This window comes from Grampus griseus, assembly GCF_964374135.1.
Source record: "Grampus griseus genome assembly, chromosome: X".
Classification (NCBI taxonomy): Eukaryota; Metazoa; Chordata; class Mammalia; order Artiodactyla; family Delphinidae; genus Grampus; species Grampus griseus.
The window spans coordinates 94,458,284-94,480,703 of NC_138999.1; the positions used below are offsets into that span (position 1 = coordinate 94,458,284).

Here is a 22,420-nt window from a genome sequence, read left to right on the forward strand (position 1 = left end):
CTTTGTATATGAAAAAAATCCTGATGACAACTTTGAGCACTGATCTGTCCTACAGCCTAAGGCATTTTTATAGGGAAAAAAAAGCCCTTTAGGTGTCTAGTAAGTCCTAGAAGTGTAAGTGAAAATCAGGTGCAATTTTTTTTAAATTTTGAGGTCAAGTTTAATGTTAAGTATTTCATTCCAGTTACTTCAAACGCTCTGAGATAGCTAGGTTAAACACAAAAAGCATTAGTAATACATTAAGCTCCAGTACACAAAGTAAACAAACACTACATACTGATTAAAGTCTGAATTTAAAAGATACCATCTCTCCCAGCAGCACAGAGAAAAACTAATAAACTGAAGTCAATGCCAAGACACTTTTTTTCAAAAGTTTTATAAAATAGACTAAACCAAGGAAGGATGCACACCTCTACCAAGCTGAAACACGTGGTAGGGCAAATTAACTTCATCTGTCCTTGATATAATAATACCTTATGAAAACATACAAAATATAAACTTGATAATCAATGGTTAACTGTGTCAGTGCTACTTTAAGAAACCACATTTTCAAATCATACATCACTTAAGGGTAATTTAAACACCAAATAAAGAGATAATTTGCCTTCTGAAAAGGATAAGCTGTATTCACTAAACTTTAAATCAGAAAATTATAAAAAATACAAGAGATTAAACAGGTAAGCATACCGGTTGCACTTTAGAAGATCATAGTTCTACATAGATATTACATCACCAAGACTTCTGTGAAGGCCTGGGGTGCTTTTTTAAAAACTCCTATTTTCTTTCACACACTATTAAAAAGCTCCAAATGATTTTAAAACATATAGGAGAAAGCTCATATACATGTTAAAGAAATTGGTTGCCTTTGGTTCATGAAATCAAACTTTACAGGAGCTACATTACAATATAATTAACTTTATATTTTAATATTAAAACTTTTAACTTTAAAACATTTGTAGACAAATGACTTATTTAGCCATTTTCTTACAAAATGGCTAAGTAAGTCACTACAACTCAGCTACCTGGCCACCATGATGTGAAACGGTCTCATGGTAGAGAACAAACAAAAAAACTTCACTCTGCTCTTCAGCAGTAAATATACCTTATAAGTGAGATTAATAAAAGAATTCAAAGACTGATAAATCTGTTGAAGACGGAAATCTTATAGCCATTCGGTCAACCCTTAACACTAAAACATTAAAATTAACATTTTAACATTAAAACTTTTTAAATGTTAATATTTTAAGAAAATAAAAGTCATTAAGAGTAGCTAGCAGGATCTTTTGCTATCAGGCAGTCTACAAGACTGAATAATCATGTGAAATATACATCCGTCTGCCCCTTGTAAGTCTCATCTGACTCAAAGTTAGTAAGCCAATATAATAAATATGAAATAGCTAATACAAGCAAACTTTTAACCTGGTATACAGTAATTATAATAAATACATCTGAAAACTGAAAAAAGCAAAACAAAAACACCTAGGGTGAATATATAGATGCTCTCTAACACCACATTGCACCTGTGCCTAGCTACCTTGACTAGGAGTATCTCACAACTATGACTGATCTTTGGGTTTGTCTCTAACAAGATTAACCAAACCTGTTTACTTCATCACCTGGACAGGTATTAACTCCTGAAGTCGCCATCCTGCTAGTCTCTTCCCAGCTTTCCCCAGAAAAGAAAGCACCTCAGCTGCCATGTTGAAAATGCTCTTTCTTGTTCTAGCACGTGTTCCCTCCCATAACACCTTAAGAACATCCTCAGCATTCATTCATCAGATAATGCTTTTTCTAGGTCATCGGATAGTATATAATTGGGACCCTACTCACATGTGTTAAAGAGATCTAGTATGTTGAAATGAGGTCTAGGAGCCCATGTTGTGCTTCTGCACTTCTCACACACACTGTGTATGTATATGTAACACTGTGTTACATATCTCTTCCTCATTTTAAGTGATCGCAACACACAATTTTTTTTAACATCTTTATTGGAGTGTAATTGCTTTACATTGTTGTGTTAGTTTCTGCTGTATAACAAAGTGAATCAACTATATGTGTACATATATCCCCATATCCCCTCCGTCTTGCATCTCCCTCCCACCCTCCCTATCCCACCCCTCTAGGTGGTCACACAGCACCGAGCTGATCTCCCTGTGTGATGCAGCTGCTTCCCACTGGCTATCTATTTTACATTTGGTACTGTATATACGTCAATGCTACTCTCTCACTTCATCCCAGCTAGCTTTCCAAAGTTGAGAGTGGGCTGGATATAATTTAATCCAAAGCTTACATGTAAGGAATTTTGAGGATATATCATGCTAGAAGTGGCACCTACTGACAAAGCATGATGTTACAATCCAACTTTATCAGACATCATGAAAAAGGGGAGACAAACTAAGTTGTAGGAGTTATGTGTTCAGTGCTGTAGAAGGGAAGCAGCCAGCACAATGACAATTCCAGTGTTCTACAGCTGCTGCTAAAGAGAATCTGCTACAGATCCCTGTAGACAAAACCCTGCTGCTACATTAGACGGCCCGTCACGCATGGTGTAGACTTTAATTTTGTCTGTAGAGTCTTCCATTTACTGGATATTTTTTCTTTATGATCATAACATTAGTTAATCAAAAACAACTGGGCTACAGATCTGATCTTTCAAATTAGCTCACAGTTACACATGTGTTTCATCTGAGTGAGAAATATGCAGACTCTGTCATCTTACCTATTTGTTACTCATCTGTCTTCTATCATCTTATCTACTAATTATAATAAAGTAATACAACTGTGGGCTGCCAAACATGAACTCAGGTTCAAATAAAAATCTGTAACCAGCAGTGATACTTCCCACAGGAGTACCTCTGTGTTATAGGGAGAATTTTGCAACTTATATCTTTTTTGGCCACATGCCCTATCTTCCACCTTTGCTAGAAGAGGGACCAGTTTAATAGGTTGGTTCTCTGCTAATATTGTTTCCCAGTACTTCACACTGTTAAAAGTTAGGCAGCAAGGTGGTCTTAAACCATTTCTTACAAAATGGCTAATTAAGTCACTACAACTCAGCTACCTGGCCACCACGATGTGAAACTGTATCATGGTAGAAAACAAAACAAAACAAAACAGCTTCACTCTGCTCTTCAGTAGTAAATATTCATTATAAATGAGGTTAATAAAAGAACTCAAAGAGTGATAACTCTGTTGAAGACTGAAATCTTACAGCCATTCAGTCAACTCTTAAATATTAGTGTTGGTAAGAAAAGGGCACAGGTATTCCAGACAACGAAAAATTCAATACGTATTTTTATTAACATTATTATTAATTCAATATGTATTTAAATTGTTGACATTATTATTAATTCAATATGTATTTAAATTATTGACATTGCATTAGTGTGTGCCTGACATTTGAGAAATTAAAGAATTCTCAACTAAAGAAGGAAGCCACATGAAGTCAAATACAAGAAGCCATGGAAAAGTACTCCTAGAGATAATGTCTCCACGTTAGGGATGGGTAATACTTTCCATTCTGTTCTCCCTTCACGTTCATTTGTTTACCTGGCCCATGCGAGCTTCACAAACGTGAGTGAGGCAAGGGAGATGAGGGAATTAGGTATTTCTGTTTTGAAGTGTGTTTGGGGATAGCCAAGGCAGAGCTATGCCAACTGAAGAGGAGTCTCCAAGGTGTCTGTTGACACCTGAACACAACTGGCCACAACTGGCCTCTTGCTAAGGCTCCTGGCAACTCCAGCTCTTCACCTTGGTAGTTTTTTCTGTTACACATCTAGATGGGCTGCAGGCCAACTACTGTTAGTATTTATCTATGTGTGTAGATGTGTGTGTGTGTGTGTGTGTGTGTGTGTGTGTGTGTGTGTGTGGAGAGGGAGAGGGAGAGGGAGGGAGAGAGAGAGAGAGAGAGAGAGAGAGAGAGAGAGAGAGAGAGGGAGAGAGAGAGAGAGAGAGAGAGAACAGACTCTCTGGATAAATAACTATAGAAGCCTGAATACTACAGCCCTCACAATTGCACTATGGTCTATTTCCCAAAGGAAACACTAAACTTATTGGTATCTTCTTTGTCAATCATGGAAATAGCATGCTGCCTATGTAGCTGAATTCAGGGACAACTAATTCTGGCCTGTTGATGAAAATCTTTGGTCATGTTCCAGATTTTTCTAATGCAGGCTGATCAGTAGACTTTAAGCCTTACCTTTACAAGAACACTGAGTGTTCTGAACTAGCACATAAGAACTACTAGATCTTCTGTTTCAATTTCATAATCTATTATAATGAAAGCAATTCTCAGAAGAGCAGAAATACAAGAGAGGCAGCATTGTATACAGGGCTTTCGGTCCTAGCTCAGCAGCTTGCTGAGCTGCACTACCTGGAACAAATTAAATAAGCTCCTGTCTGTTTCCTCATCTGTACAATGAGAAAGTTGGATTCAGATTTTAAGATATCATGGACCAATAAAAGTTTTAAAAACAAAGAAGGCAGCAATGACACAGCTGCCAATTTTTTTTTGGCCAGGTATGGACATAAAAACAAAAACCATAAACCTATCATTTACTGTCACTATCATTTCATAAAATACAGAATGGGTCTAACTCCTCAAAATTAGGAGGATGTATCTTATAATAAGAAGCAATCATTTAAATGGAAAAAGTTTAGCTTTAAAAATCTCATGGCCTGTTGTCTTTATTTTCCTCACTTCACCATGGACCAGTAAAAACGCTTCACTGGTGAGGGCACGGTCTATAGGTCAATGTCTGGGAACCCCTGGACTAGGTAATTTTCAAGGTCCAAGGCTCAAACACTAAAATTCTAACTTTAGGTGCTCTGTTGTATTTCTTTCATTCTATATTATAGTCTAGAGTAGATGCCTCAGTAAAGGACAGTAGAGATGCTTAGATTTTTGAAGATCAGAAATATATGTAAAACAATTTGAGAAACAGTAACTAGAATAAGCTTCAATTTACTGGAGAAAATATACACTACTACAGATTCAACTTCATCAATATTAATGAACCAGTCACTGGACACTTACACTTATTAAGCTCATTTTACAGATGAGGAAATTGAGGCAAAGGGAAGCTAAACAGCTTGTCAAAGACACACCGCCTCAGTAGCCAGAATTGGAACTCCAATCTGTGACTCCATTTTTTGGTAATACTCAAAAGATTGTATTTAGATTTTAAGCGTCACTTCCCCTTTCATAAGTGAGTGACAGTTTAAATTTTAGAAGTTGCCCAGAGTAAAAAGCTTTCCTATTTTACTTTCCCAAATATTGCCTTTTTAACACAAACATAAATACTGGCAGGGCTTTTCTAATATAAAGAGAGGAAAAATGCCTGTTAGTTTGGTCACTTAGTTTTCTCCAAAAGCTGACAAGATGGCAAATTTAGAATTTTTAAAGGACAAATACTTACAGATTTCCTCTTTTTCTCTTAAGAAGAACCCGTGTATCTTTCGTGACTCCAATCTGCAATAAGAGACAACATTTATGTATAGTGACATGAGAAAAGATCCCCTTTAAAAAGAAACCTCGGACTTCCCTGGTGGCGCAGTGGTTAAGAATCTTCCTGCCAGCGCAGGGGACACTGGTTCAAGCCCTGGTCCGGGAAGATCCCACATGCTGCAGAGCAACTAAGCCCGTGCACCACAACTACTCAGCCTGCGCTCTAGAGCCCGCAAACCACAAGTACTGAGCCCGCGTGCCACAACTACTGTAGCCCACGCACACAGAGCCCGTGTTCCGCAGCAAGAAAAGCCACCGCAGTGAGAAGCCTACGCACCGCAACAAAGAGTAGCCCCCGCTCGCCACAACTAGACAAAGCCTGCACACAGCAACGAAGACCGAATGCACCCAAAAATAAAAATAAATAAATTTTAAAAAATAAATAACTAAATAAAAAGAAACCTCACATGCTGTTTCACATTACCTGTGCATGACAAGCCAGGTAGTTCATAAGCCAGGTACCGAAGGAAAAACAAGAAATGACTAAAAGCCGTGCTATTGGGATCTCACAAAAGTAACTGAGCCTGGCTCAAAGAAACAATATTCAAAACTCTACAAGTGGGGTTTACCCCAGGAATGCAAAGATTCTTCAATATATGCAAATCAATCAGTGTGATACACCATATTAACAAACTGAAGGAGAAAAACCATATGATCACCTCAATAGATGCAGAAAAAGCTTCTGACAAAATTCCACACCGATTTATGATAAAAACCTCCAGAAAGTGGGCATAGAGGGAACCTATCTCAACATAATAAAGGCCATATATCACAAACCCATAGCCAAATTGTTCTCAATGGTGAAAAACTGAAACCATGGCCTCTAAGATCAGGAACAAGACAAGGTTGTCCACTCTCATCACTGTTATTCAACATAGTTCTGGAAGTTTTAGCCACAGCAATCAGAGAAGAAAAAGAAATAAAAGGAATCCAGATTGGAAAAGAAGAAGTAAAGCTGTCACTGTTTGCAGATGACATGATACTATACATAGAGAATCCTAAACATGCTACCAGAAAACTGCTAGAGCTAATCAATGAACTTGGTAAAGTAGCAAGATACAAAATTAATGCACAGAAATCTCTTGCATTCCTATATACGAAGGATGAAAAATCTGAAAGAAAAATTAAGGAAACATTCCCATTTATCACTGCAACAAAAAGAATAAAATACCAAAGTGAGACAGTGGCATGGACATATATACACTACCAAACGTAAAATAGATAGCTAGTGGGAAGCAGCCGCATAGCACAGGGAGATCATCTAGGTGGTTTGTGACCACCTAGAGGGGTGGGATAGGGAGGGTGGGAGGGAGGGAGACGCAAGAGGGAAGAGATATGGGAACATATGCATATGAATAACTGATTCACTATGTTATAAAGCAGAAACTAACACACCATTGTAAAGCAATTATACTCCAATAAAGATGTTTAAAAAAAAAACACCTAGGAATAAACCTACCTAAGGAGACAAAAGACCTGTATGTGGAAAACTATAAGACACTGATGAAAGAAATTAAAGATGATACAAACAGATGGAGATATATACCATGTTCTTGGATTAGAAGAATCAACATTGTGAAAATGACTACATTACCCAAAGCAATCTACTTTTCAGTGCAATCCCTACCAAACTACCAATGGCATTTTTCACAGAAGTAGAACAAAAAATTTCACGATTTATATAGAAAAACAAAAGACCCCAAATAGCCAAAGCAATCTTGAGAACACAGAACGGAGCTGGAGGAATCAGGCTCCCAGATTTCAGACTATACTACAAACCTACAGTAATCAAGACAGTATGGTACTGGCACAAAAACAGAAATATAGATCAATGGAACAGATAGTAAGCCCAGAGATAAACCCATGCATGTGTGCTCACCTTATTTTTGATAAAGGAAGCAAGAATATACAATGGAGAAAAGACAGCCTCTTCAATAAGTGGTACTGGGAAAACTGGACAGCTACAAGTACCATTATATTTTAGAATGATGATAATCAATTTTAGCCAAACAGAAAATCTTTCATTTTACTCCTAAGTCAAAAATTATTCTTTTCAATGCTAGAAGAACATATAAATTGTATATCCATGACAACAATGAATATTTCTTTATGTAGTTAAATCTGCAGTATTCAGGGGTAAGTTCTTTGTTTCACTTTCTAAGTTTTGAAGCAATGTTTATTTATACTATACCCACTGTCTTTACCCTAGCTCAAAGACAGAGTCTAGTTTGAATGTGAAGAGAAATACTTCAACTCTAGCTAAGAATTCTATTATCACTCTTTCTGTTACTTAACTTCTCCCCTTATAATTAGTATGATAAATTATGTATATAAATTATATATATACACATACACACATATAGTTTTATCATTAGTATGGTTTTATATATATCACACATACACACAATTTGCATAGCACACATATGTAAATTGTGTGGTATAAAAATGACAAGTACCTAACCTACAATATAAGTACCAGACTTCACCTGGGATGGGAAGATAAACCACATGCATAGAAATTCCATTCCTTACTTCAAAAGTTGCACACTTTCAGAACGGAAATAGGCTTTAAAATGAGAGTAATGAACTAGTCTCTAAAAACAAACTCTCCTCCCTCTCCCCTCCAAATGGACTAAAATAGGGTCTACTTTCTAGAACATTAGGAAAGCATCTTATATGCTTCCCTACACAGCAAAATTAAGAATTTCTTTCTAATCAGTATTGATTAGTTTTACTCTTAAGGTGAATGTGGGGCTTCCCTGGTGGCGCAGTGGTTGAGAGTCCACCTGCCAATGCAGGGGACACGGGTTCGTGCCCCGGTCCGGGAAGATCCCACATGCCGCGGAGCGGCTGGGCCTGTGAGCCATGGCCGCTGAGCCTGCGCGTCTGGAGCCTGTGCTCCGCAACGGGAGAGGCCAAAACAGTGAGAGGCCCGCATACTGAAAAAAAAAAAAAGATGAATGTGAGACTATTAGAAAACAAAAAAAGGTGCACTATCCCTATCCTTTTGATTACCTTGGATGAAACTACCAACAGTATCAAGAGGGAAAGGCACATTCTTTTAAAAGCTCTCAATAGAACAACTGCATTTAAATAAGAATTTTTTAAAGCAACAAATATCAAAAATCTACTTGTAAGACCCACCTAAGATACAGCTTGACTATTAGGAAACAACCACTGGGAAAGAAAACTTTTAATAGATGAAAATTGCTGTCACATTGATAATTCTTGACTCAGGACCAGCAATCTTTTTTTTTTTGTAATTTTTAAATTTTATTTTATTTATTTATTTATACAGCAGGTACTTATTAGTCATCAATTTTATACACATCAGTGTATGCATGTCAATCCCAATCGTCCAATTCAGCACACCACCATCCACACCCCCCCGCGGCTTTCCCCCCTTGGTGTCCATACGTTTGTTCTCTACATCTGTGTCTCAATTTCTGCCCTGCAAACCATTTTTCTAGGTTCCACATACATGCGCTAATATACAATATTTGTTTTTCTCTTTCTGACTTACTTCACTCTGTATGACAGTCTTTAGATCCATCCACGTCTCAACAAATGACTCAGTTTCATTCCTTTTTATGGCTGAGTAATATTCCATTGTATGTATGTATGACATCTTCTTTATCCATTCATCTGTCGATGGGCATTTAGGTTGCTTCCATGACCTGGCTATTGTAAATAGTACTGCAGTGAACGTTGGCGTGCATGTGTCTTTTTGAATTATGGTTTTCTCTGGGTATATGCCCAGAAGTGTAATTACTGGATCATATGGCAATTCTATTTTTAGTTTTTGAAGCAAACTCCATACTGCTCTCCACAGTGGCTGTATCAATTTACATTCCCACCAACAGTGCAAGAGGGTTCCCTTTTCTCCACACCCTCTCCAGCATTTGCTGTTTGTAGATTTTCTGATGATGCCCATTCTAACTGGTGTGAGGTGATACCTCACTGTAGTTTTCATTTGCATTTCTCTAATAATTAGTGATGTTGAGCAGCTTTTCATGTGCTTCTTGGCCATTTTTATGACTTCTTTGGAGAAATGTCTATTTAGGTCTTCTGCCCATTTTTGGATTGGGTTGTTTGTTTCTTTAATATTGAGATGCATGAGCTCTTTATATACTTTGGAGATTAATCCTTTGTCGGTTGATTCATTTGCAAATATTCTCTCTCATTCTGAGGGTTGTCTTTTCATCTTGTCTATGGTTTCCTTTGCTGTGCAAAAGCTTTTAAGTTTGATTAGGTCCCATTTGTTTATTTTTGTTTTTATTACCATTACTCTAGGAGGTGGATCAAAAAAGATCTTGCTGTGATTTATGTCAAAGAGTGTTCTTCCTATGTTTTCCTCTAAGAGTTTTATAGTATCCGGTCTTACATTTAGGTCTTGAATCCATTTTGAGTTTATTTTTGTGTATGGTGTTAGGGAGTGATCTAATTTCATTCTTTACATGTAGCTGTCCAGTTTTCCCAGCACCATTGATTGAAGAGACTGTCTTTTCTCCATTGTATATCCTTGCCTCCTTTATCACAGATGAGTTGACCATAGGTGCGTGGGTTTATCATCTCTGGGCTTTCTATCTTGTTCCATTGATCTATGTTTCTGTTTTTGTGCCAGTACCATATTGTCTTGATTACTGTAGCTTTGTAGTATAGTCTGAAGTCAAGGAGTCTGATTCCGCCAGCTAGGTTTTTTCCCCTCAAGACTGCTTTGGCTATTCGGGGTCTTTGTATCTCCATACAAATTTTAAGATTTTTTGTTCTAGTTCTGTAAAAAATGCCATTGGTAATTTGATAGGGATTGCATTCAATCTGTAGATTGCTTTGGGTAGTATAGTCATTTTCACAATCTTGATTCTTCCAATCCAAGAACATGGTATATCTCTCCATCTGTTGGTATCATCTTTAATTTCTTTCATCAGTGTCTTATAGTTTTCTGCATACAGGTCTTTTGTCTCCCTGGGTAGATTTATTCCAAGGTATTTTATTCTTTTTGTTGCAATGGTAAATGGGAGTGTTTCCTTAATTTCTCTTTCAGATTTTTCATCATTAGTGTAAAGGAATGCAAGAGATTTCTGTGCATTAATTTTGCATCTTGCTACTTTACCAAGTTCATTGATTAGCTCTAGCAGTTTTCTGGTGGCATCTTTAGGATTCTCTATGTATAGTATCATGTCATCTGCAGACAGTGACAGCTTTACTTCTTCTTTTCCAATTTGGAATCCTTTTATTTCTTTTTCTTCTCTGATTGCCGTGGCTAGGACTTCCAAAACTATGTTGAATAATAGTGGTGAGAGTGGATATCCTTGTCTTGTTCCTGATCTTAGAGCAAATGCTTTCAGTTGTTCACCATTGAGAATGATGTTTGCTGTGGCTTTGTCATATATGGCCTTTATTATGCTGAGGTAGGTTCCCTCTATGCCCACTTTCTGGAGAGTTTTTATCATAAGTGGGTGTTGAATTTTGTCAAAAGCTTTTCTCTGCATCTATTGAGACGATCATATGGTTTTTATTTTTTATTTTATTTTATTTTTGCGGTACGCGGGCCTCTCACTGTTGTGGCCTCTCCCTTTGCGGAGCACAGGCTCCGGAGGCGCAGGCTCAGCGGCCATGGTTCACGGGCCCAGCTGCTCCACGGTATGTGGGATCTTCCCAGACCGGGGCACGAACCTGCGTCCCCTGCATCGGCAGGTGGACTCTCAACCACTGTGCCACCAGGGAAGCCCGATCATATGGTTTTTATTCTTCCATTTGTTAATATGGTGTATCACATTGATTGATTTGCATATATTGAAGAATCCTTGCATCCCTCAGATAAATCCCACTTGATCATGGTGTAATGATCCTTTTAATGTGTTGTTGCATTCTGTTTGATAGTAGTTTGTTGAGGATTTTTGCACCTATATTCATCATGATATTGGTCTGTAATTTTCTTTTTCGTAGTATCTTTGTCTGCTTTTGCTATCAGGGTAATGGTGGCCTCATAGAATGAGTTTGGGAGTGTTCCTTCCTCCACAAGTTTTTGGAAGAGTTTGAGAAGGATGGGTGTTAGCTCTTCTCTAAATGTTTGAAAGAATTCACCTGTGAAGCCATCTGGTCCCTGACTTTTGTTTGTTGGAAGATTTTTAATCATAGTTTCAATTTCATTACTTGTGATTGGTCTGCTCATATTTTCTATTTCTTCCTGGTTCACTCTTGGAAGGTTATACCTTTCTAAAAATGTGTCCATTTCTTCCATGTTGTCAATTTTATTGGCATAGAGTTGCTTGTAGTATTCTCTTAGGATGCTTTGTATTTCTGTGGTGTCTTTTGTAACTTCTCCTTTTTCATTTCTAATTTTATTGCTTTGAGTCCTCTCCCTCTGTCTCTTGATGAGTCTGGCTAATGGTTTATCAATTTTGTTTATCTTCTCAAGAACCAGCTTTTAGATTTATTGATCTTTGCTATTGTTTTCTTTGTTTCTATTTATTTCTGCTCTGACCTTTATGATTTCTTTCCTTCTGCTAACTTTGGGTTTTGTTTGTTCTTCTTTCTCTACTTCCTTTAGGTGTAAGGTTAGATTGTTTATTTGAGATTTTTCTTGTTTCTTGAGGTAGGCTTGTATAGCTATAAACTTCCCTCTTAGAACTGCTTCTGCTACATCCCATAGGTTTCTGGATCATCGTGTTTGCATTGTCATTTGTTTCTAGGTATTTTTTGATTTCCTCTTTGATTTCTTCAGTGATCTCTTGGTTATTTAATAATGTATTGTTTAGCCTCCATGTGTTTGTGTTTTTTACATTTTTTTCCCCTGTAATTCATTTCTAATCTCACAATGTTGTGGTCAGAAAAGATGCTTGATACGATTTCAATTTTCTTAAATTTACTGAGGCTTGATTTGTGACCCAAGATGTGATCTATCCTGGAGAATGTTCCGTGTGCACTTGAGAAGAAAGTGTAATCTGCTGTTTTTGGATGGAATGTCCTATAAATATCAATTCAATCTATCTGGTCTATTGTGCCATTTAAAGCTTCTGTTTCCTTATTTATTTTCATTTTGGATGATCTGTCCATTGGTGTAAGTGAGGTGTTAAAGTCCCCCACTATTATTGGGTTACTGTCGATTTCCTCTTTTATAGCTGTTAGCAGTTGCCTTATGTATCGAGGTGCTCCTATGTTCGGTGCATATATATTTATAATTGTTATATCTTCTTCTTGGATTGATCCCTTGATCATTATGTAGTATCCTTCCTTGTCTCTTGTAACATTCTTCATTTTAAAGTCTATTTTATCTGATATGAGTATTGCTACTCCAGCTTTCTTTTGATTTCCATTTGCATGGAATATCTTTTTCCATCCCCCACTTTCAGTCTGTATGTGTCCCTAGGTCTGAAGTGGGTCTCTTGTAGACAGCATATAGATGGGTCTTGTTTCTGTATCCATGCAGCTAGCCTGTGTCTTTTGTTTGGAGCATTTAATCCACTCACGTTTAAGGTAATTATCAATATATATGTTCCTATGACCATTTTCTTAATTGTTTTGGGTTTGTGTTTGTAGGTCCTTTTCTTCTCTTGTGTTTCCCACTTAGAGAAGTTCCTTTAGCCTTTGTTGTAGAGCTGGTTTGGTGGTGCTGAATTCTCTTAGTTTTTGCTTGTCTGTAAAGCTTTGATTTCTCCATCGAATATGAATGAGATCCTTGTCAGGTAGAGTAATCTTGGTTGTAGGTTCTTCCCTTTCATCACTTTAAGTATATCATGCCACTCCCTTCTGGCTTGTAGAGTTTCTGCTGAGAAATCAGCTGTTAACCTTCCGGGAGTTCTCATGTATGTTATTTGTCATTTTTCCCTTGCTGCTTTCAATAATTTTTCTTTGTCTTTAAATTTTGCCAATTTGATTACTATGTGTCTTGGCATGTTTCTCCTTGGGTTTATCCTGTATGGGACTCTCTGCGCTTCCTGGACTTGGGTGGCTCTATTTCCTTTCCCATGTTAGGGAAGTTTTCAATTATAATCCCTTCAAATATTTTCTCTGGCCCTTTCTCTCTCTCTTCTCCTTCGGGACCCCTATAATGTGAATGCTGTTGCGTTTAATGTTGTCCCAGAGGTCTCTTAGGCTGTCTTCATTTCTTTTCATTCTTTTTTCTTTATTCTGTTCTGCAGCTGTGAATTCCACCATTCTGTCTTCCAGGTTACTTATCTGTTCTTCTGCCTCAGTTATTCTGCTATTGATTCCTTCTAGTGTAGTTTTCATTTCAGTTATTGTATTGTTCATCTCTGTTTGTTTGGTCTTTAATTCTTCTAGGTCTTTGTTAAACATTTCTTGCATCTTCTCGATCTTTGCCTTCGTTCTTTATCCGAGGTCCTGAATCATCATTATTCTGAATTCTTTTTCTGGAAGCTTGCCTATCTCCACTTAATTTAGATGTTTTTCTGGGGTTTTATCTTGTTCCTTCAACTAGTACATAGCCCTCTGCCTTTTCATCTTGTCTATCTTTGTGTGAATGTGGTTTTTGTTCCAAAGGCTGCAGGATTGTAGTTCCTCTTGCTTCTGCTGTCTGCCCTCTAGGACCAGCAATCTTATGATACTGATTTTAGAAAATGTGTTGGACAAATCGATTGCATAATATCAAACATTGGACTTACCAAATTTCTTCCTTCCAAGTTTACTCAAGCAGTATGGTGATACATGGGTGATTCCGAATTCACAAGGCCTTTACTAAAATACTAAAGAACTGAATAATAGTTGAAAGAAGTATTTGTTAATTTAAGAGACCTTGACCAGAAATTACTGCTGTGTAACAAACCAAATGTTCCAAAAACTTGGACTATTTTTGCCAGAAGTTACATTTTCTTTTCAAAGGCATGACTCAATAAATATACATACAGAAAGCACTAACGTAATGAACAGTAAGCACTCATGAAGCAATAATGTTTTATTAATTTTTATTGGAGTATAGTTGCTTTACAGTGTTGTGTTAGTTTCTGCTGTACAGCAAAGTACAGTTCATGAAGCAATAATTTTAGAAGAAAAGTATTAGCATTTTTCTCTACATTAAAGATGAGATTGATAAACTACTTGAAAAAGAAAAATATATTTTTAGAAACACAGACTCTTAGAGCTAAAATATGGCCTGCTTCAACAATTCTCAAAGTATCTGGGGCCGCCAGTTCGTTGTAGTACTACTGTTTATGATATTACATCCCCCACTTTCATTTCTGCCAGGAATAATTTTTATTTGCTGAAACAGACAGCAATGCACTGGGGAGCCATCAAAAGTAGTGCCAATTAAGAATAAATTACTCATTGTTGCCAAATGTATACAGAAAGGCACTTTTTATCCTGTTGACAGAAGTGTAAATTGGTACAAGCTTTATAGAAAGCAATTTGGCAATAGGCATCCGGACACTTGAAGTCTTACATAACTCATGACCGAATAATTTCACTCTCTACTTCTACGAATAGCCTAAGGAAATAGTCCGAGATGCACACACACAAAAAATGTAGACAATAGTCACCATTGTGATATAAATAACAGAAAAACTAGAAACAACATCAAATGCCCAAGAGGAGATTGGTAAAATAATGATGTATCCTTATGACTGAATACTACACAGTCATCAAGTGCAGTGTTGTCAAAGATATTTAAGGAGGGCTTCCCTGGTGGCGCAGTGGTTGGGAATCCACCTGCCGATGCAGGGGACGCGGGTTCGTGCCCCGGTCCGGGAGGATCCCACATGCCGCCGAGCGGCTGGGCCTGTGAGCCATGGCCGCGGAGCCTGTGCTCCGCAACAGAAGAGGCCACAATAGTGAGAGGCCCGTGTACTGCAAAAAAAAAAAAAGATATTTAAGGATATGAGAAAACGGTCAAGATATATGAAGTGAAATTGGTTTAAGATGCAACTTAACCAAATATATGCAGGCTACAAGCTGAAATGTTAATCTCTGGGTTGTAGAATTATAGGTGATTTTTAGTTTTGTCCTTCTATTTTCCCCTACATTTTCTAAAACTTCTACAGTGAACATATTACTTTTATCATTCAATACATAAGTAGAAAATATAGCACCAGTCTCAACGAATTCTAGCGTGTATCTGTGTATATATGCGTGTGTTGATAAGTGACAATGAGTATGGCCCTTAAGGCATTTGGCCCTATTCACGTGGTGAAGAGATGCTACAAAAGGAGCCAAAAGTTGACTTCAACCTCACTACGGAAAGAAGATTTGACACTTATGTTTTTAAACTAGACTCAAAGTAAAATAAACTTCTTTCGCTCATGTAATATGATCTACGAAGCGAGATAAAATGAGTGGGTTTTTTTCTTGCTGTAACTACAATGTTAAATGCTTCCTAAAGTTAAGCATCCCCGTGGTACCCTCTGTCAAAATGCGACTAACAAAAATTGACTACTACTGGCAAGTGAATAGACAATATCAAAAAGCCAGATAATCATGAGGGGTTCCATACAGATGGAAATACTGTGTCAATAATTTCCTTAAAGCCCAGAGTTCCACTCACTTATCGTATTAAAACAAACAGGAACTCAAATGCCAGATGATACCAGCCTAAGATTTAATAGGTATGAGAAGAGTCATACTGGCACTCCTCTGCCCCACAAGGAAACCATTTTTCAGCTAACCAGACCCAGCCCCCTAATGGGAATTGAGGCCTCCCAGATGAAGGTGTCATGGGCAAAAGGTACCAACTGGGTATCCCTTCTTTGCTTGCCACACGGGGGATGAGAGGGACGGTGAAGGGAGGGGATTTCAGAAGTCAGCTCTCCATCAGTACCCACTTGTTTACAACCTGAACTCTGGGACCAACTACTCAGAACTTTAGAGGATATCATTTTACCTAAGAATGTCTTGCTTCAGACGTTCCAATCAACTGTGGTATCAGCTTACTAATGTGTACTAGCTGACTTCAAAAAGCAGTAGGAGGCAGAAAAGGCTGAATCATTTCTTTCCCTCAAAGTTTTCATTTCAAAATGTTTCAGGCAACAGTAAAGTATCATTAAGTAATCTCACTTCCTGTAAGGCCCACACAGCTCTGTGTCCTGCAATAACCTCGACAGGGCCTAGCAGCACTGAGTTCACCATGCTCAAACTTCTAACAGGAACACAGCTGCTACACATACAATTCCACTGCAATATACGATAACACATTTACTGGAAAATTAATGGTTTTACTCCAAAGTAAAGGGAAAGCTACCTGTGGCTGCTGGTTACCTCAATTTGTGAGCTTAGCTTCAGAAGCACTGGCTCAACCCGACTGACTTAGTACTTGGAAATTTCCCAGCTTGCCTAGGTCTGTCCCCTGGTTTACACATGTTGTCCCAGAGTAATTCTTATCAGTGTCCCCCCGCCTTTTTGCAAAAACATCCGTAATGATGACCCCAGTAATAACCCTAACTCTGGTCGCACGGAGAACAAAGCAAGAATGTATGCCTACATCAGCAAAAGCCTTACCTTCACTACTGGAAAGACACTTCCAAGTACTAAGTCCTGACTGAATCCACAGTCATATACAAATGGGAAAATAAATGAAACAACCAGCTTTGTGCCATCTAACACACACACACACACACACACACACACACACACACACACACCCCTTTTCATTCCAACGATATCAAATTACAACAATCGTTTCAACGATATCAAATTACAACAATCTTAAATAGTTTATATACAACTGAGTATTTATAACCCAACTTCTAAAATCTAGAATTAAACTTTAATTAATAATTTCAAACTGAAGTCAATTCCTCATCTTACAAAGCGCACACTTGTATATTAAGTACATAAAGGACAAATCAGATCTGTTGTAAGAAAATATCTCCATGAATAGGTTTTTAATTCATATGACTTTTAAAGACTATAGTCCTATTTAAGAAGTTGTGTTTACCCTCTCACTAACTTAACCTAAGTCAGAGAAAAGGATATTGCCAAATCAACTTTAGCAAGCAAACAAAAATTCTAGCCGTGTGGGGAATACATACCTTACACTCATTTTTTTAAAATATGACCAATTACAACTTCCCATCTATGATTTTCTGGAAAATATGGGTTAGCAACCATAGAGTTGCACATCAAATGAGGTATTTGATTCCCAATCAATGATAAAAGACTAAAGCAAACCCGAGACTTTCCGGGCTAACCCAGATGCTGTAAGCTTAAGGACTTCTTCACATTATTTGTAAGCTCCAGTTCTTGGAAGAGGCTGTACCCAGTACAGCCTAACGTTCAGTTTACTAAGAAAGATTTAACTTGGCCCTTAAGAAGACCACAGATGAACAGGATAAGGCGCTATGCTTCATCAAAGGGTAAAGGGGGGGGGGAGCCGGGGAGGGGGGGAGGACAGTGAAGCTCCAGTATCTATAATGCAGCGTCCTGCTGAGGTAGTTGTGAGCCAACGTGCTGGGGCCAGACGGCCTGGGTCCAGTTCTTGGCGCTACAACTTACTAGAGTGGGGTGACCTCGGGCAAGTTCTGTGCCCTCTGTGCCTCATCTGCTACAACTCTAACATGGAGGGAATACTACTCCTACCTCCCGGCACTGGTGTGAAACTTATAAATGAGTTGATCTCACAGCCCGAGCCATTACAAACTTCTTTTAGCTTCTCAAAAGCACGTAGCTTAATCTCTCACCTCTGCGTCTAGCACATCCTTTTCTCTCTGCCAAGAACATTCTCTTCTCCCTTTTCCTGGCTTCCTTTAGGTCTCAGTTTGAATGACGCTTCTAAAAAGCCTTCCTTGACCTCCCCGCTTTACGTCAGGTGCCTCTGCTGTTTCCTCTCCCAGCACAGCACCTAAACGCGTTCAAGTTTCTGTTCCCCGGCTGGGCTGTAAGCTCTTTAAAGAAAGAAGTCATCTCTGTCCCCATCGCTGCTATAATCCCCAGAACCTAGCACCGTACAGGTACACAGTAGGTGCTTACTAAATAGTTCTTGACTGAAATAACAAGTCATACTAAAGACGAAGGAAACCAAAGAATGATTTCCCAGTTAAATCTTTCACTCTATGTATGTATGCCTCCTCACATCTGAGATACATAGGCGTGCTTCCTCTCATACACTGACAAGCTTGAAATTAAACACAAGATGGACCACATTCTGGCAGAGTACAAATTTTACTCCCATTCTGGGTAGGAATCATGACTTCATAAGCAGAGCGAATAACAGTCTGCTCAGTATGTTTACACGTATGATTTCATGTCTCATATTCCAAAGCCTTTACTTAAATGAGGATATCACAGCAAAATTGTATGGCTAGTGTAGCGCTCTGATTCTCATCAGCTGGGCTAAAGGAAACCCCTTACTGCAATTGGCACAGATGGAGAAAAGAAAAGGAAGGTGAGACCATAAACATGGGAGAAGAGGAAAGAAAGAAAAAAGTGAAAGTAGAGGTAAGAGCAACATCAGCTGCTCGTCTACAAGGTACCACTGGGTGGCGCCAGTGCCCCTGGCTATCCAATACAGATACAGAACCAGGACTCGGAGCCATCAGTCTGCCTGTATTTTCCAGAGCTTAGGCTAGATGCTCAGAAGTCTATTTTCAACATGCTGATGGACAGATGCAATTCACCGGAGTTCAAGTTCTCTGCATATGTCATCAACATAGGCATAAGTCTTAAGGATGTTGTGTTTATCAGAGACACCTGGAAGGTGATTTGTCAACAGTTTTGCCTGGTGAAATGTTTCAGAGCTCACCATTCTAAATGCAGAGATTCTCAGTAGAGTGAGAGGCCAGGGGTTCTCAGTGGAGTGAGAATGGAGGAAAGGGATCAGAATGACCTAGAAAGCTTTTCTAAACTATTAGGTTGAACCATATAAAATTGCCAATAGTCGAAAAGCTGTTACATCCACAAATATAGCAATTTCAAATGGTTCAACCTAATACACACATATTTAGAATCACTGGGTTAATGAGCCATTGTTACTGATAGGAGTGTCCTATTTCTCAGGTTTGTTGGGGGGGAAACGTTGAGAACACCCGCACAGTTTGGCCTTAAATCATGAAGAATTAACTGAACAAAGAAATGGAAACAAAATAACTAAGGACAGGGAATTCCCTGCAGTCCAGTGGGTAGGACTTGGCGCTTTCACTGCCGGGGACCTGGGTTCAATCCCTGGTCAGGGAACTAAGATCCCTCAAGCCACTGGCATGGCCAAATAAATAAACAAATAAATAAGGATAGGGAATAGATTAAACTACATTAAAAATAGAAGACATGGGAAGATGTTCACAAAAAATTTAAATGCTATATTAAGTGTAAAAAAGCAAATTACAAAACAGTATATAAAACACATTTTGTTTTTTAGGGGAATCCAAAAACGTTTGGGGGATACGGAAGGATATATACTAAAAAAATCTCAATAGTTGTCTCTGCGTACGGGCACTACCCGTACTTTGTTTTGTTTTTTTATCCATACATGTTTTCTAAAATAAACATGTATAACAATTTTGGATCCTGGAACAGGAAAAAAATTAAAGACTTTGGTAGTAAAACTAGGGAAATCCAAATAAATTCTAGAGTACTGCACCAGTGTCTGTTATGTAAAATGTTAACATTAGGGGGAGCTGGGGAAAAATATCCAGGACCTCTGAACTATCTTTACAAATTCATTGTAAATCTAAAATTATTCCAAAATGAAACATTTATTTAAAAAAATAAGCCATGTATTAAGATCACATTTTTTAAATCCAGAAGAAAAAATCCATTTGGTTAAGAGATTCCTACATTTAAACAAGAATATGGTGGAATAAAACTTCTTTGGTAGAAAGAAGTCTTGGAAGAAGCTATGCCTTCTAGCATGACAACCAAAAGTTGTAAAGACTTAATGACATATGCAGTGACTTTCATAATATGAAAGTGATGTTATCCTATTGGGCATAGGCTCACTGAAGCAGGGAACAAACGGTTGAGTCTCTATTTTCTTTGGTTTTGTAATCATCACTGCTGAAGATTAACCACCATAAGGGCATTTGAGGGAAAAAAAATTAAAAATAAGTATAGCCAGTAACCACCCTTTTCATCTGTAAAATTTTAAAAAATTTAGTTTCCCAAATCCTGGGCAGCTACAGGTACATGCACATGCATTCGTTCAAGAAAAATTCAATGAGCGTTTACCAAGCCCACTCCTTCTGGAGCTTACTGTTCAATAGACAATATTTTAAGAGGACATGAGACTAACATAGAGAGCAGACATATAGGTATAATAGGAAAAGAGGGATACCCATGAGCCAACCCTCAACCCTATAATAATAGCCCAAACAGACTTTTTTAAAAAGTTAATAATAATGGCTACCCTCTGGGATTATCCAGTTATACCTGTTAATGCGTAGGTACCAGCTGGCTTGCTCAAAATGGATTTTTTTACAATTTCCTTTAAATATTAGGGCAAGGAAAATTATGCAAAGCCTGAAAGTGAGGTTCTGAAAAGGAATAAAGGAAAGGACAATGCAGAGCTAAAAACACAAACAGAAAACTAAAAGGTCTGGATCAATTTCATCTGCAGACTACTATCCCTCTGTTACAAACAGGTTATAACCTTCTGGTTATAATACTCCTCCAGCAAGTGTAAAATTTGGAATAGGTTAGTTCCACTGCAGAACACACACAATGGGGGGTTTCCTTACTTGTAGGTTTCCTTACTTGTAGGTTTCCTTACTTGTAGGTTTCCTTACTTGAGTATTGACAATGTGTCAATATAAGGCACTTTTGCAGAAGATGAGATCCAAAACAAGAATTTCAAAAACAGATTTAAAGAGAAGCACCAGTGTACTAAAAACTCCCAAGCAGAGCAGAAGTCTTTTTCCCATCTCAATGAAACACTGTTTAAGGAAGGGGAGTTATGTGTCCCCATAAAAACGTCAGCCAAGAAACTTGCTATAACTTCAACAGTGTTGATATTTCCGACCAGCAGATATCACCCATTTATCCCTAAAGCATTTAACTTCTGCTGTACCTACAATGTGTAATTTGCTTTTAAGACATCCCTTTGCAGTTATTTCTGTGTATAGTTAAGCGAAAATACATCCTCTTTAAATTAGGTTATAATTCAATCCTCCTGGAAGCATCTGCAAACAATGTGAGCAGCAGTAAAAGGTAAAGGCGGTTCTCTTTCTCATGTACTATACGGGGCAACCTGCTGCTTACTCTTCTTCAAAAGCAAAACTAAGGTCAACACAGAGGAGGTTCTGAAAACAAACGTTCTCTGTTTGAGGCCTGATGGTTGTGTGACAGCAACAGGCCAGATTTTTAAAGAATAAGAAAAGGGATTATCAGAATGCTTCCAGCACCTCGATCTTATGGTTTCCAGGGCTGCTATGTCTGAAAGTAGAAGAGAAAGGCATTGAGGTTCGGTGCCTGGTGCCAAGTCCAGGCAACATCCTGATCTTTCATCAGCAATGGGCTACTGCCGGTAAAAGCAAGAAAAAAAAAATTTTTTTTTTTAAAAGGTCTAGCAAAGTACTTCCCTGGTGGTCCAGTGGCTAAGACTCCACGCTCCCAATGCAGGGGGCTCTGGGTTCGATCCCTGGTCAGGGAACTAGATCCCACATGCTGCAACTAAGAGTTCGCATGCCACAGCTAAGACCCGGCGCAGCCAAATAAATACATAAATAAAAATATTTTTAAAAAAATAAAAATAAAATAAAATAAAAAGGGCTAGCAATTGCAGGACATGTCCCCAGATCTGGCCAAGTACCAAACTCAAATTCTAAAAGTTTAGCTCATTCCACAGAACAATTTTATGCAACCCAAATATGTAACTGTATGACTTTGAAACATCATTGATTTTCTTTCACACAGGAGGCAGAGGTCAGCAGCAGAGGCAACAAACCTAAGAATTGATTTTCCATCCTAAGCAGACTCCTACTCACTCCTCTCAAAGCAGAAGAAACATTTTCTCATGATCTCATGACAAAA

General features: G+C 38.1%; 1 protein-coding gene across 7 annotated transcripts in view; it reads right to left on the reverse strand.

The window, feature by feature from the left end:
* The window catches only part of ACSL4 (acyl-CoA synthetase long chain family member 4), an 84,191-nt gene that overhangs the window by 39,906 nt on the left and 21,865 nt on the right, over window positions 1–22,420 (reverse strand). For all 7 annotated transcript variants that reach the window (XM_082681083.1, XM_082681086.1, XM_082681084.1 and 4 more), the window contains exon 2: window positions 5,418–5,470. The gene's annotated coding sequence lies outside the window, so the exon portion shown is untranslated. The remainder of the gene's footprint in view (window positions 1–5,417; window positions 5,471–22,420) is intronic.